Here is a 12,178-nt window from a genome sequence, read left to right on the forward strand (position 1 = left end):
GGAGCTGGCAAATGGGTGTGTTTTTCTTAACTGTGTTGCCCACATGAGGAAATGAGTTCTGGAGAAGGACCCCTTGCCAGAACAACTCCTTAAAACAGGAGCATGACACGCGGCTGGGGGCTGGGCGTGTGTAAATCCACTCTCCTGCTCATTCAGAGCAGGAAAGTTCAGTGTGAGCACAGGTGAGCCTCATAAAGCTTTGTTTCACGTGGATGCCTGCTGGGCTGGCGGTTAAGAAGATGTTGTAGCCCATCTACTACTCCCTTCCCCGTCTTTTTTTTTTTTTGCAGTACGCGGGCTTCTCACTGCTATGGCCTCTCCTGTTGCAGAGCACAGGCTCCGACGGGCACAGCCGCTCTGCGGCATGTGGGATCTTCCCAGACCGGGGCACGAACCTGTCATCCCCTGCATTGGCAGGCGGACTCTCAACCACTGCGCCACCAGGGAAGCCCGCCCTTTCTTTTTAAAATAGCCTTTTCTTATCAACCTTCCTTCAGGACACAGTGGTTTCATGCTCTCCTCATCCACTTCCCTGTACAAATTTGCCCTTAAGAAAAGATCTGGAAAATCCAAGATATAAATAATTGATAATATACTGCCTGACTGAGACTGACATTCATTCTAAAGGGACACAAAACCTTAAGTTAGGGGAAATCAGTGTGTATTTGTAGACTTTTCATCATCAGTGGAATAAGGGACGACTTGGAGGCAGTTGGAGATGCAGACTCTGCTGAGGATGGGGGCTTGGCTAGTGACTTAAATGAGCAAAGAGGACTGGGTGTATGTAAAGCAGTGGTTCTCAACCAGGGAATATTCACCCACACAGGGGACATTTGGTAACGTCTGGGGACATTTTTGGTTGTCCTAACTGGGGTGAAGGTTACCACTGGCATCTAGTGAGTAGAGGCTAGGGATGCTGGGCTGTCCCCCACAGCTAGGAATTATCTGACCCCAAATGCCAAGAGTTCCAGGGTCGAGGAACCTTGGTGTAGACTGACATAGACTTGATAGTGACACTGGCCCCCATGTTGGAGAGATGGCAGGAGAGCTTCAGTGTGCCAGTTGGAGACCAACCACCTTCCCTGAGTAAAGGAATTTCACCTACTTAGCAATCAAGAGTACTGTCCTACGACCCAGTACAGACCGATCTGACTTCTTTGGAGAATTCTGAAATCCAGATTTTTACATGAACATTTAAAAATACCAGCAATGAATCCAAATGAACAAAGTTGAGAGAGCCACAAAAAAGACGACCATGAGCTGCACTTGGCTTCTGGGTGGCTACCTACAAGCTCTGACCCACAGTTTTGTCCCAGGAAGTATAGTGTGGGTTGTAAATCCAGGGCTTCAAGGTACCAGGGGAAGGTTCTGGCCATCAGTCCTTCTGTCTGCAAAGACCATGACTATTCTACTGAGGCAGAAGCCAAGGGGAGGTCTGTTTCAGCTCTGTGAGAAAAAAAAAAAAAGTATTGGTGCTCTTAGATTGCTCTAGCGCTATGTAACATAGTTTTCCAAAGCAATTTTACCTTTTCCTCTTGTAAAGGTCTCTTGGGCTCAATATGTACATTTCAGATTCTGGACTTCTACTAATTCAAATATCTAACTGACAGAGTTGTCGAAAAGATTAAATAAGATAATATATAAGAAAGTTCATAGTGTAGGGTTGTCTGGCACTAAAAGAAATGTTAGCTGACCCTAAATACAAAGATAATTCTTCACGATTTGAAAGGGACTATAGATATATTTTTTAACTGGATAGAATTAGTGACCAGCTTCTGGGATGATGAGCTGAGTTCACCCGCTTGGATTTCTAGGGCAAACGCATGTTCTTTGTGTCTGGGAGGTATGGTTGAGATTTCCTTTGTCTCTCCCTGCTTTGGGGGAAAGCAAATTTGGCATGGCCTTTGAATGACTGCCTCTCCCCAACTTTTTTTTTTTTTTTTTTTTTTTTTAAGTACGGAAGCTTTGTAAATTCGCCCTTTTATAAACAAGCACCATCTTCATACCTGCTGAAACCGAATTCTCATCCAGAGGCTAGGAAATGAACAAAGGGGGCAGTAATACCAACTGCATGCAGACAGCTCAGCCCACGCAGGTACACAGGCATGGCTGCACCAACAAGGGAGGGAGGCCCTTTGTAAACAACCCTTTTTATTGTGACTCTTTCACCTCCCCCAGCCCAGCCTGAGCCACGAGAAGAAGAGTGCTGTCAATGAGACAGGCCAATTTTACCCATCTTACACAATCGTGCATTACAGACTTTCCAAGAAGACGCCATTCAGGGTGAATCACCAAATTCAGGATGAAAAGGTTTTGATTTGCAAAAGCACTCAAGCATTTCTCTTTAGAGCTGGAGATGGCAGGGAAGGAACCGACGTGCACGCAGCTGCTTCACCTTTGGGCCAGGTGCACTGGCAAGCACTCCCTGGTGGAGCAGGGCGAATGCACCCAGCATTCACAGGCGCCTTTGTCACACGCTGGGTGCCGGGGGCCATGAATGCCTTATTTAAGGCAGAACAGAAGGAGAAGGTGCTGGTGACTGTGGGGTATTGAAACGTGTGGAACTGAGTCAAAGCATGAACTGCGGGTTAACATCAACTGAAATTAATGTTTAAATTTTCAGGTTCTCAATTCGATTTCATCAACACAGGCAAGAGGTGATGAGAAAGAATGCTAGATTGAGGATTGTATCATTTTGGATGATTTCAGCTACTGATGACAGAAAATTTATCTCAAGTGACTTCAACCCTTATTACTCATAGCTTGGGCTCAGGACCGCCAGGATCACCATCACCATCACCTGGGGGCTCGATGGAATTGCAGAATCCACAGCCCCAACCCAGACCTGCATCAGAATCTGCACTTTTACAGGACACACAGGTTATTTGCAGGCACATGATGGTTGGAGAATCCCAGCCTTAAACGAGAGCTCTGTTTTTTTTTTTTTTTAATCTCAGAGACCAAGTCGACTAGAGGTAGGCAGTTCCAGGGTTGGTTAATTCAGCAACTCAACAATGTCAAGAAGGGCCTGGGTGTTCTTTATTTTTCTGCTCTGCTCTGCTAAGTGTGTTTACTTTTATCCTCCGATTTATCTTCCTGTGGTCACAGATGGCTGCAGAAGCTCCAGGCATCACCTTGAGCAGCCGAGTGAAGGGGTAGGAAAAAGGAAGCTTCCTCTTACCTGTGCCTTTTTAACAGCAAAGAAACAGTTTCCAGGAGCCACTTAGTACATTTCCTTTCACATTATACGTCTCATATCTGATTGTCCAGAATTTCAATCACTTGCCCATTCCTAAACCAATAACTGGCAAAAGGATTAGAATAATGATGATTGGCTAAGAACAATGAACATTTAACCTCTGGGACCAGGTAGGAGCCTGGTCTTCTTTGAGGCACATGGTGATTAATATATGAACAAAATGGGTTTCTGTAACTTGGAAGAAATAAGAGTGGGTAGGAGAGACAGCAGGTGGCAAAAGCAATAGTGTGTGCTGCAAGAATTTTTTAAAGGCTGCTCACGTATATTTTGGGACATTAGGAATTTCCTCATGAGTGTTTGTTTGAGAGATGAACCCTCCGTGAGGGGGTCCCTCTATGACTGAGCCAAGAGATGCTGTCCGAGTGACATGTATAGCCTTGGATAGTTGGTGCTACAGAAAGTTCTTAATAATAGAATAACGCAATTATAAGTTGTAAAACTAGACAGCTAGAAGGGATGTTTTAGGTTACTTAGTGTCATGCCTGTACACTATAAATGAACAAAAAGTCTAAAGGATCTGTACATTGATCAGTTATGTGCTACCATCTTGATGGACGTAGTTCATTCTTTCAATTTGACATCTGGACTTTAAAGAAGTATATAATTTTACCTTTCTGGGGAACATGAATGATTATGTAGAATGAATCGCCTAGAGGCCATTTTAAGACCATCTAAGAGAAATAGGATTCAGATAAGCAGGTTGGAGGATCCCAGATGCCATGAAACCATGCGACCCCAAAGAGCGGGGTCTGTCTGGTGCAATCTGTAGGCACTTGGCCAGTGTTTGTAGAACAGTTATCAGTGGGTAAATGAATTACATGTAATTGTATTTTTCTCTAAAGAAAATTTTCATGTGACCTACCTTCACCATTAGCATTCTTATTTGCTATACATTGTTTTTACTGGTTTGTTCTGAATAAGTGGAATAGAACCAATGGATTCCTGGGCATCCAGGATACTTTCTCTCTCATACTCTTATTTCTGAGGGTCTGAAAGAGAAATGCAAATACAACATTAGGCTCCATTAATAAATGAGATGAGAAAGCTGAAGTTCAGAGAAGTTAATTAGCCTAAGGACAGCCACTTACCTGTGGAGTTAGGATTTGAACTCAAGACCATCTGACTGAGCCTTTACCACCATGATAGTAGTTAATCTATCTAAGCATTGATTGTATGCTAGGTATTGTTCTAATGTGTTATCCATGTAATCCTTGCAAAAAGCCAATGAGGTGGGAAATGTTTATTATTCCACTTTACAGGTAAGGAGACTGAAGCTTAGAGAGGCTGAGTAACCTACCTGTATCTACACAGCTATCCCTGTTAACCCTGGACATGAACTTATGTCTGTCTGACCCTAGAGCTCCATGCCCCACTGTCATGTTATTGCTTACAGATGGTGGAGCCCAATATTGTATCCTATGTTGCTCAAGAGAGCAGAATTCAGATTTAGAAAACCTTTTAGGAATTGGTCTGTGCCCACAATAGACTTGTCTGCCTCAGCTACACGTGAGCTGGTGAAAGGTAACAAACATTGTCAGGGAGGCATAGCTGAATTTACTACATGTAATTAGAGGTAGGATTGGGTTATTTCTAAAGTCTTTTTCAAGAATGGGGTTCTATAAATAGTCTAAATCTTTTTTTAGGCACTTTTATTTTCAGTACTGGGCCATTCACTTAATCAGAAGCGTATTTTGCAAGGGAAAGAAATAGGTAGAAAAAGGAGACTCTTATTTTCATCTTCTTGTCCTTTGCTCTCCCACATGCCTACCCCACCTCTAGCTCTTACACTCAAATCCCTACACTTGCAAATTTACTGTAGATGACATTCTTTTCCGCATCTGGTAAAGCAGTTTCCACACTTTCCCTCTTAAATAAGAGTTGAACAGTGTTTAGATATATTTACCATCCCTCCCCCAAACACCAACATCTGATTATCTAAAAGCACGTGTCTTGAAGTTGTGAGCAAGTAGTCAAAGATTCCATCGATGCAAAGCTTAGATAACATTTCAATGCAGAAAGTATTTGCTTAATTTCTGTGAGGCTAAGATGGTAGTCAGTGGAATCTCTGATTGGTTTTGAGAAATGGATACAAATTTAATGTTTGCTCAGATAAGCATTTTCAAATGTCTCAATCTAGTTTGGCTCCATTCTGGGGAATGATGCTTCAGTAACTTGAAACCTTACCAAGTGAAGTCATCCTGTCTTTGAAACAGTGGGCTTGAGCTCAGAGGGCAAGCTTCTCAGGCTAATACTAAGCACTTTCTTTTTTCTCTCTCTGTCTCTCTTTCCTTTTTCTTTGTCCTGCACTCTCCTTCCTTCCGTTGTCTACCTTTTCACTTTGAAAACCACTGATTTCAAAAATGCATCTGTAGCTGTTACTTTTGCATGCATCTGATTTTATGGGTTTGTGGAGCTCCTGAAGTTAAATTAATTTTAAATGGATTTTAATTACTAATGCTTTGGGCCATTGCCTTTAGCAAAGTCAACAAAACAATCAGGGTTACCTTAGTTTGTCTCTTTGAGGAATGTATTCACCCGTTTGGGTGAATAGTTACTAAACAGAGCAGTTTTCTAACTAGAAACATAAATAAAATAAAGCTACTGCTATATTTGAAAGTCTGAATTTATTTCTTTTCAAAAACGGCCACCTCTGATTTAAAAACTGGGATTTTAAATGAGCACAAAGGGATTTCTGTTTGTCAATAATACCCCATTATTTTTCAAAGGTGGAGAGGGTCCTAGTCGTAATATTATGCTATGTAAATGCTGAAGCAGAGGCTAAATTATGACCTGAAGGTTTGAATTCTGTTCTTAGCCCCACACAGAGTGCTTTGTATGTAACAGTAGAGAAACTGGGTTCCTTCTCAATACAGTGTCCCCTTGTAAATTAAGGGTAATCAACTCCTAGTTGAAAAGTGAAGGGATAATGAGATAATGTTCAAAATGGCTTTTAAGTGTCTACCTATAGAGGTTGAAGGTGAAAAAAGAACATTGTGATGTCTGTGAATACCCCCTCCCAGGAGGGAAGGCTACTCACGTTGTTCCCAGTGGAATGTTCTGTTCAATCAGGGGCCGTCACTTGAGTGGTTTGATAAATAATAAGCTTAGATTGACTGCAGATAAAAATGGGAAAGGTTGATTAAGTCATTTAGTTCCTTGACAATTTTGCAAACCAAGCAATTTCTGTAAGGATCAGACTTAGACTGTGTAGCACACCGTCCAATCAAACCACCAAGGTTCTGGGTTCCACCTACCGCCCCTTCCCCCAGAAGAGATCGCAAGATTTCTACTATTTTCTCTGAAAATTGATATCAAATTTCCTTCATCTAAATGTATGCTACTATTATTAATGATTCCCAAGTGGTCTCTAATACCTCTTTTATCCTTCTTAGTTGAAAATACGCTTACACCCAGGTAATAGAAACACCCATGGTTGTCAGCTGGTTTATTCATTAATCAGTTAAATTCATTGTGTAGCTTGACAGATATAAGAATCTTTCTAAGCAGAATATTAAAACTCTATCTTAATGTCCAAATACACGAATATAGAGGATAATTAGAAAGGAAACAGTGATTTAAATAAAAACTCCAAATATAAACTTCCTGGGGCAAGTTCAGGAAGAGAAAAGGAATTTTTTTCCCTGTAGTTTCTCTCTAGAATTGGCTTCCCACTCCTATTTAAAGCAGCCCCCAATAATCCTATTTAAATCACACAGTGTATCTGAATGTGCAAAGAAATAAATATACAAGCAATTATTTATTAATAGCAACAATATATTACGAGTGTCTAACGTTTTACAGTTTCCAGAGTGTTTAAACTCACTCTTTTTAGTAATATCTGCTTATTTCCTTCCAGGTTTAAAAAATGATCTGTGTAACTGTTTCACCTTTATAAAAGGACTCATCTTTCATTCATGTAATACTTGTTTGATTCGTGTGTATTTGAAAATTTAAAAAGTAGATGACTTTTAAGGGCACCCATGAAGTTCAGATTCCAGGGTTTTGCATAAACACTGCCATAGGCACGCACATGGACACGTACACACACGTACATCCACTTTGCTTCTTTATCTTTGTCTTGGCTGGTATTCCTGGTCAGAAATTACTTTTCTCTCAAATCCCCCTTGATAACTCAGATTATATGTGATTGCTTTCAATGGTTGCCCACCATTAAGGAGTTTTCTTTTTCCTTCTTTTTTTAAAAAAATATCTATTTATTTGGCTGTGCCGGGTCTTCCTTGCAGCACGTGGGATCTTTTGCCGCGGCAGTCTTTGCGGCGTGCAAGCTCTTCGTTGTGGCACACAGGCTTCTCTCTAGTTGTGGCGTGAGGGCTCCAGAGCACATGGGCTCTGTAGTTTGTGGCATGCGGGCCCTCTCGTTGAGGCCTGCGGGCTCAGTAGTTGTGGCACGCAGGCTTAGTTGCCCCGCGGCACATGAGATCTTAGTTCTGCAACCAGGGATCTAACCCGCGTCCCCTGCATTGGAAGGAGGATCCTTTACCACTGGACCACCAGGGAAGTCCCAAGGAATTTTCTTTAAAGGCCAAGAGGCTGGATAGAAAAAAAGATGAATCAGAGAAAGGAAAAAAAAAAAAATTGAAGAAAACATACTTGGGTAAAAGAGGGAAAAGCAAATGACATCTCTTTTAGTTATATGGGTGTTTCCAAAACTTGTGCCTTTCTCCACTATGTATAATTTAAGCTCCATGTGAATTCTCAGTACTTTGGAATAGATTTTGGAGTAAATTTTCTTGTTCTGATTCACCTTAAATATAGATCACTATTTGAAAAAATAATAAGTGATAACTTATTTTTTCAAGTAAACAGGGACAGAGGAATTGACCATAGGGAACCTCAAAAAAGAAGCAGGGGAAAGGGGAATTTGCAGGGTGAAATGAAAGTGTTTGATAGGAACAAAAACATAAGCTTGCGATGACTAAATCACAGAACTTGAGTGATGAAGGGAACCTCAGCTCATCTTTAATTTCTTTGTCTCTGCATCTTGGGTAGTTACATGCACATAAAGGAGCCTCCAATGAAAATGTCTTCACAGTCATATTTTATCACTGTTGTGCCCCCCCATCCCCTCATTCCAGCCACACAGGCCTTTCTTTACTCCCCCAGACATTCAAGTTTCCCCTCCTGTATCAAGGCCTTTGCAATTGTTCTACTTTGTTGAAAAAGTCACCAGAAACAGCATTGATCTAGAACATGTTTGGTCTGCCAGGACAACCCATGATACAGCTGGTTCTACAGATGTGGAGTGTGACACACAGCATCCTAGCAGGGTCACTCCAGTGGGATACTGGAACACGCTGTCAAGGAGAGTGCAAGGCAAAGTGATGGCATGCCACTGAGGAGTGAATCTCAGTAACAGCCAAGCATCTAGAGGAGGCATCAAAGGAGAAAGAGAAGTCGTCATGGAAATGGGATGTATCAGCTTAGGGCAATGTCTTAGGAGACAAAGAAAGAAATGTTTTAAGAAGACAGATACAACCAGTATTGGACATGGTACTAAGCACAGGGCTGGCAGGTAGAAAAACACTTCATGGTGCCATTCATTCATCCATTCTTTAATCCAGCCATTCATTCTACAGATACGCATGTGTAGCTAAGTGGCAGGTGCTCATCACGAAGAAATAAACAAAACAAACACAGTCCTGGGCTTCCCTGGTGGCGCAGTGGTTGGGAGTCCGCCTGCCGATGCAGGGGACGCGGGTTCGTGCCCTGGTCTGGGAAGATCCCACATGCAGCGGCGTGGCTGGGCCTGTGAGCCATGGCCGCTGAGCCTGTGCGTCCGGAGCCTGTGCTCAGCAACGGGAGAGGCCGCGGCAGTGAGAGGCCCGTGTACCGCAAAAAACAAACAAACAAAAACACAGTCCCTGCTCCATCCTAAAGCTTATATTCTGAGGGAAGCGGGAGTGGGGTGAGGAGAGACAAGAAACAAATTCAAAATAAATATATAATATAATCTCAGGTGGCAATAAATGCTATGGATAAAGCAAAGCAAATTAAAGAGATAGAAAGATCAGATGGTACTACTTTGGGTAGGGCAGGCAGGGAAACCGCTCTTCGGGAGGATATTTCAGTGTAGAACAGAATGAAGTGAGGCATGAGATGCTAGCGTTTGTGATGATGGATGAGATGCTCTGCTGCTGAAGAGTTGAAGAGGGTGGCATGAACGGTACCGAGGGATGAGAGAGTTATAAGAAGGAGAAAACTGTCAACAATTCAAATGCATTGAGATGTCAAAGTAAAGGAGAGGGAAGTGTTCATTGGATTGTTGGATTTGACCATTAAAGAGGTTAGTAATCCTGAAGAGAACAGTGGCAGTGACTTGTTTGGGAGACAAACTGCAGATGACGAAGGAGTAAGAGGGTAATAGGAAATGGATAGAGGGGAGATATTTTGAAAAAGTTTAGTGATGAAGGAGAGTGGTTAGGGGAGTAGCTAGATACAAAATGATATAAAACTAGTTTTTTGTGTTTTTTTTCCCCTCTAGACCAGGGTTTCTCAACCTTGGCCCCATGGACATTTGGGGCAGACGATTCTTTGTTATGGGAGCTGGTGAGGGGACTGCCCTATGCATTGTAGGATGTTCAATAACATCCCTGGCCTTTACCTACTAGATGACAGTATCACCCCCTCCACCCAGTTTTAACAACCAGAATTATCTCTAGACATTGCTAAATGTCCCCTGGTTAAGTCACCCCCACTTGAGAACAAATGCTTTAGACCAAGATGACCTGTGTTGTTTGAAATGATGGAGAAAGAGCCCCTGGAGAGAGAGTGAGAAAAGAGATTGAAAACGAAGGGTCTTAATGTGCGGAGCCACGGTCAGGAAGTTCAGCTCGTCTCCCCTGCAGAAAAAGCAGAACTATAGGGACTATTAGTCAATGCTGTGTTTTATGAGTTTAGGAACAAATGTTGTTACTCCAAATTAAGAAGGGAGCATTCAAGCTTAAAATTAGAAAAGAAAAAATATATTTGTTGTAACAATTTGGAAACCAGCATGCAAACTTTCAAGGAAAAGCAGTATTATTAAAAAGGAGACACCATCAGTTATCCTTTTACGTTTTAGTAGGATTAAGACAAATGAGCACACAGTTTGAGTTGGAGAGTAGATCATGTGATTCACAAATTGCCCCTTAGCCTGGGAAGTCCTTAACTTGGGATTGAAGACAGATGTTTCTGATGTGACTCATGTATTTTTACCACTTTCTCATGGGCACAGACCGAGTTTATTCCTTTCTGTGTCCCGGTGATGTCAGTGTCTTGTTTACACAGGATGAGCCAGCCTAAGTCAAAACTAGCCCTAAGTCATGTGGTGTATGGTAAAAATACAGAGGCGGGTTTCTCTTTAGACAGAATATAGTTGCAGGCTCTAGGGGAATAGCCTCGATTTCTGGGTTGAATACATGAACTTTAGATATTTGGGAATGTTCTAGAATAACAGAATTTCAGAGTAGAGAAAGATTGTCACAGTTACCTCCACAAACATTTTACCATTTCTCAAGGTGGTCTTTCAAGTATTGCACATTAAAAATACACAAAAGTTGTCTCCTAGGGACAGAACAAATGCGAATGTACTACTTTGCAATTAAGTATTTTCCCCCCTAAGTTAAAATCAAATGTTCATCTATACCTGAAAAGACAACTGGCATTTACTGAAAACATACTATATTAGAGAGAACTACTATAGTTATTTTATGATGTGATCTCCTTAAAGCCTCATGACAATTTAGTGAGCCAGGTATTATTCCCATGGGCAAGCAAGAAAAACTAGCAATCATGCAGAAAATGATACTGCAAAACCTAACAGTGTAGAAACAGCTGTTTTATGTCCAGAGTTGATTTGGACATTCCTCCCCCAATGATTTTTACCTGTCTGATGAGATCTCAACTTCTTTTTAACAGTACACACAAATTGAACTACTTTGGAACGGATATTCAGCAATTGAGTTCATGCAGCCAGACTCTGGTCAGTAGAGTTGAGTTAGCAGACATGATTTCGGTTCCCCACGTCCTGTGTAACAGAGCACCCTTCAGCCTCTCCTGGCAGACCTCTCTAGCAACACACTCTGGAAATGATCCCTTGAGGCTCCTATCAGATGTCATGAAGAGGTAAGTTTCTTTGAGATTTAAATTATGGGGCTTCCCTGGTGGCGCAGTGGTTGAGAGTCCACCTGCTGATGCAGGGGACACGGGTTCGTGCCCCGGTCCGGAAAGATCCCACATGCCGCGGAGCGGCTGGGCCCGTGAGCCATGTCCTCTGAGCCTGCGTGTCTGGAGCCTGTGCTCCGCAACGGGAGAGGCCACAGCAGCGAGAGGCCCGCATACCACAAAAAAAAAAATCATGGACTTGGGTTTGGCCATTGGCCTCCATATGAGAAGATAGTTACGATCTTTTAATTGAGTATAGTTTTTGTAAGCAAGCTTGTGTTGCAAGATTTGTTGGAATCTATTACATCTAAAAGAAAAAAAACCCTCAGAAAATCATTAATTTCTAATAAGTAACTTATTTCAATTATAAGGACCCTTTCCGGTAGTTCTGGTCTAATCTGTGTATTTTCTTAACTTTCACAGTAACTGTTACCATGTACTTGTTATACTATATATATATATACATATATATATACATCTTCTGCTCTTAATGTTTTGTTTGTTTGCTTGCTGCCTTTTCATTTGGCTCTTAAGAGCCCCCATAACCCACAATAACTTGCAGACTCTATTTAGCCCTGGGGGAAAAAAAGAGCATCTCTGATAAGCATCACTTCTCCCAAATATTATAAAGGGATACACTGAAGTGACTTAAAAAAAAAAAAGAAAGAAATCTGTGGATGTAAGCTTCAGGATATGCAGTGTAAAAGCATCCCAGGAGTCTTTAATCCAGCATCTCACCCAACTGAACAAGGGATC

The 12,178-nt window shown here is 41.9% G+C and overlaps 1 pseudogene; it reads left to right on the forward strand.

Moving 5' to 3' along the window:
• Positions 1-12,178, forward strand: part of LOC115866103 (translationally-controlled tumor protein-like) — a 182,783-nt pseudogene that overhangs the window by 39,593 nt on the left and 131,012 nt on the right.

Source organism: Globicephala melas, chromosome 11, assembly GCF_963455315.2.
Source record: "Globicephala melas chromosome 11, mGloMel1.2, whole genome shotgun sequence".
NCBI classification, from domain to species: Eukaryota; Metazoa; Chordata; class Mammalia; order Artiodactyla; family Delphinidae; genus Globicephala; species Globicephala melas.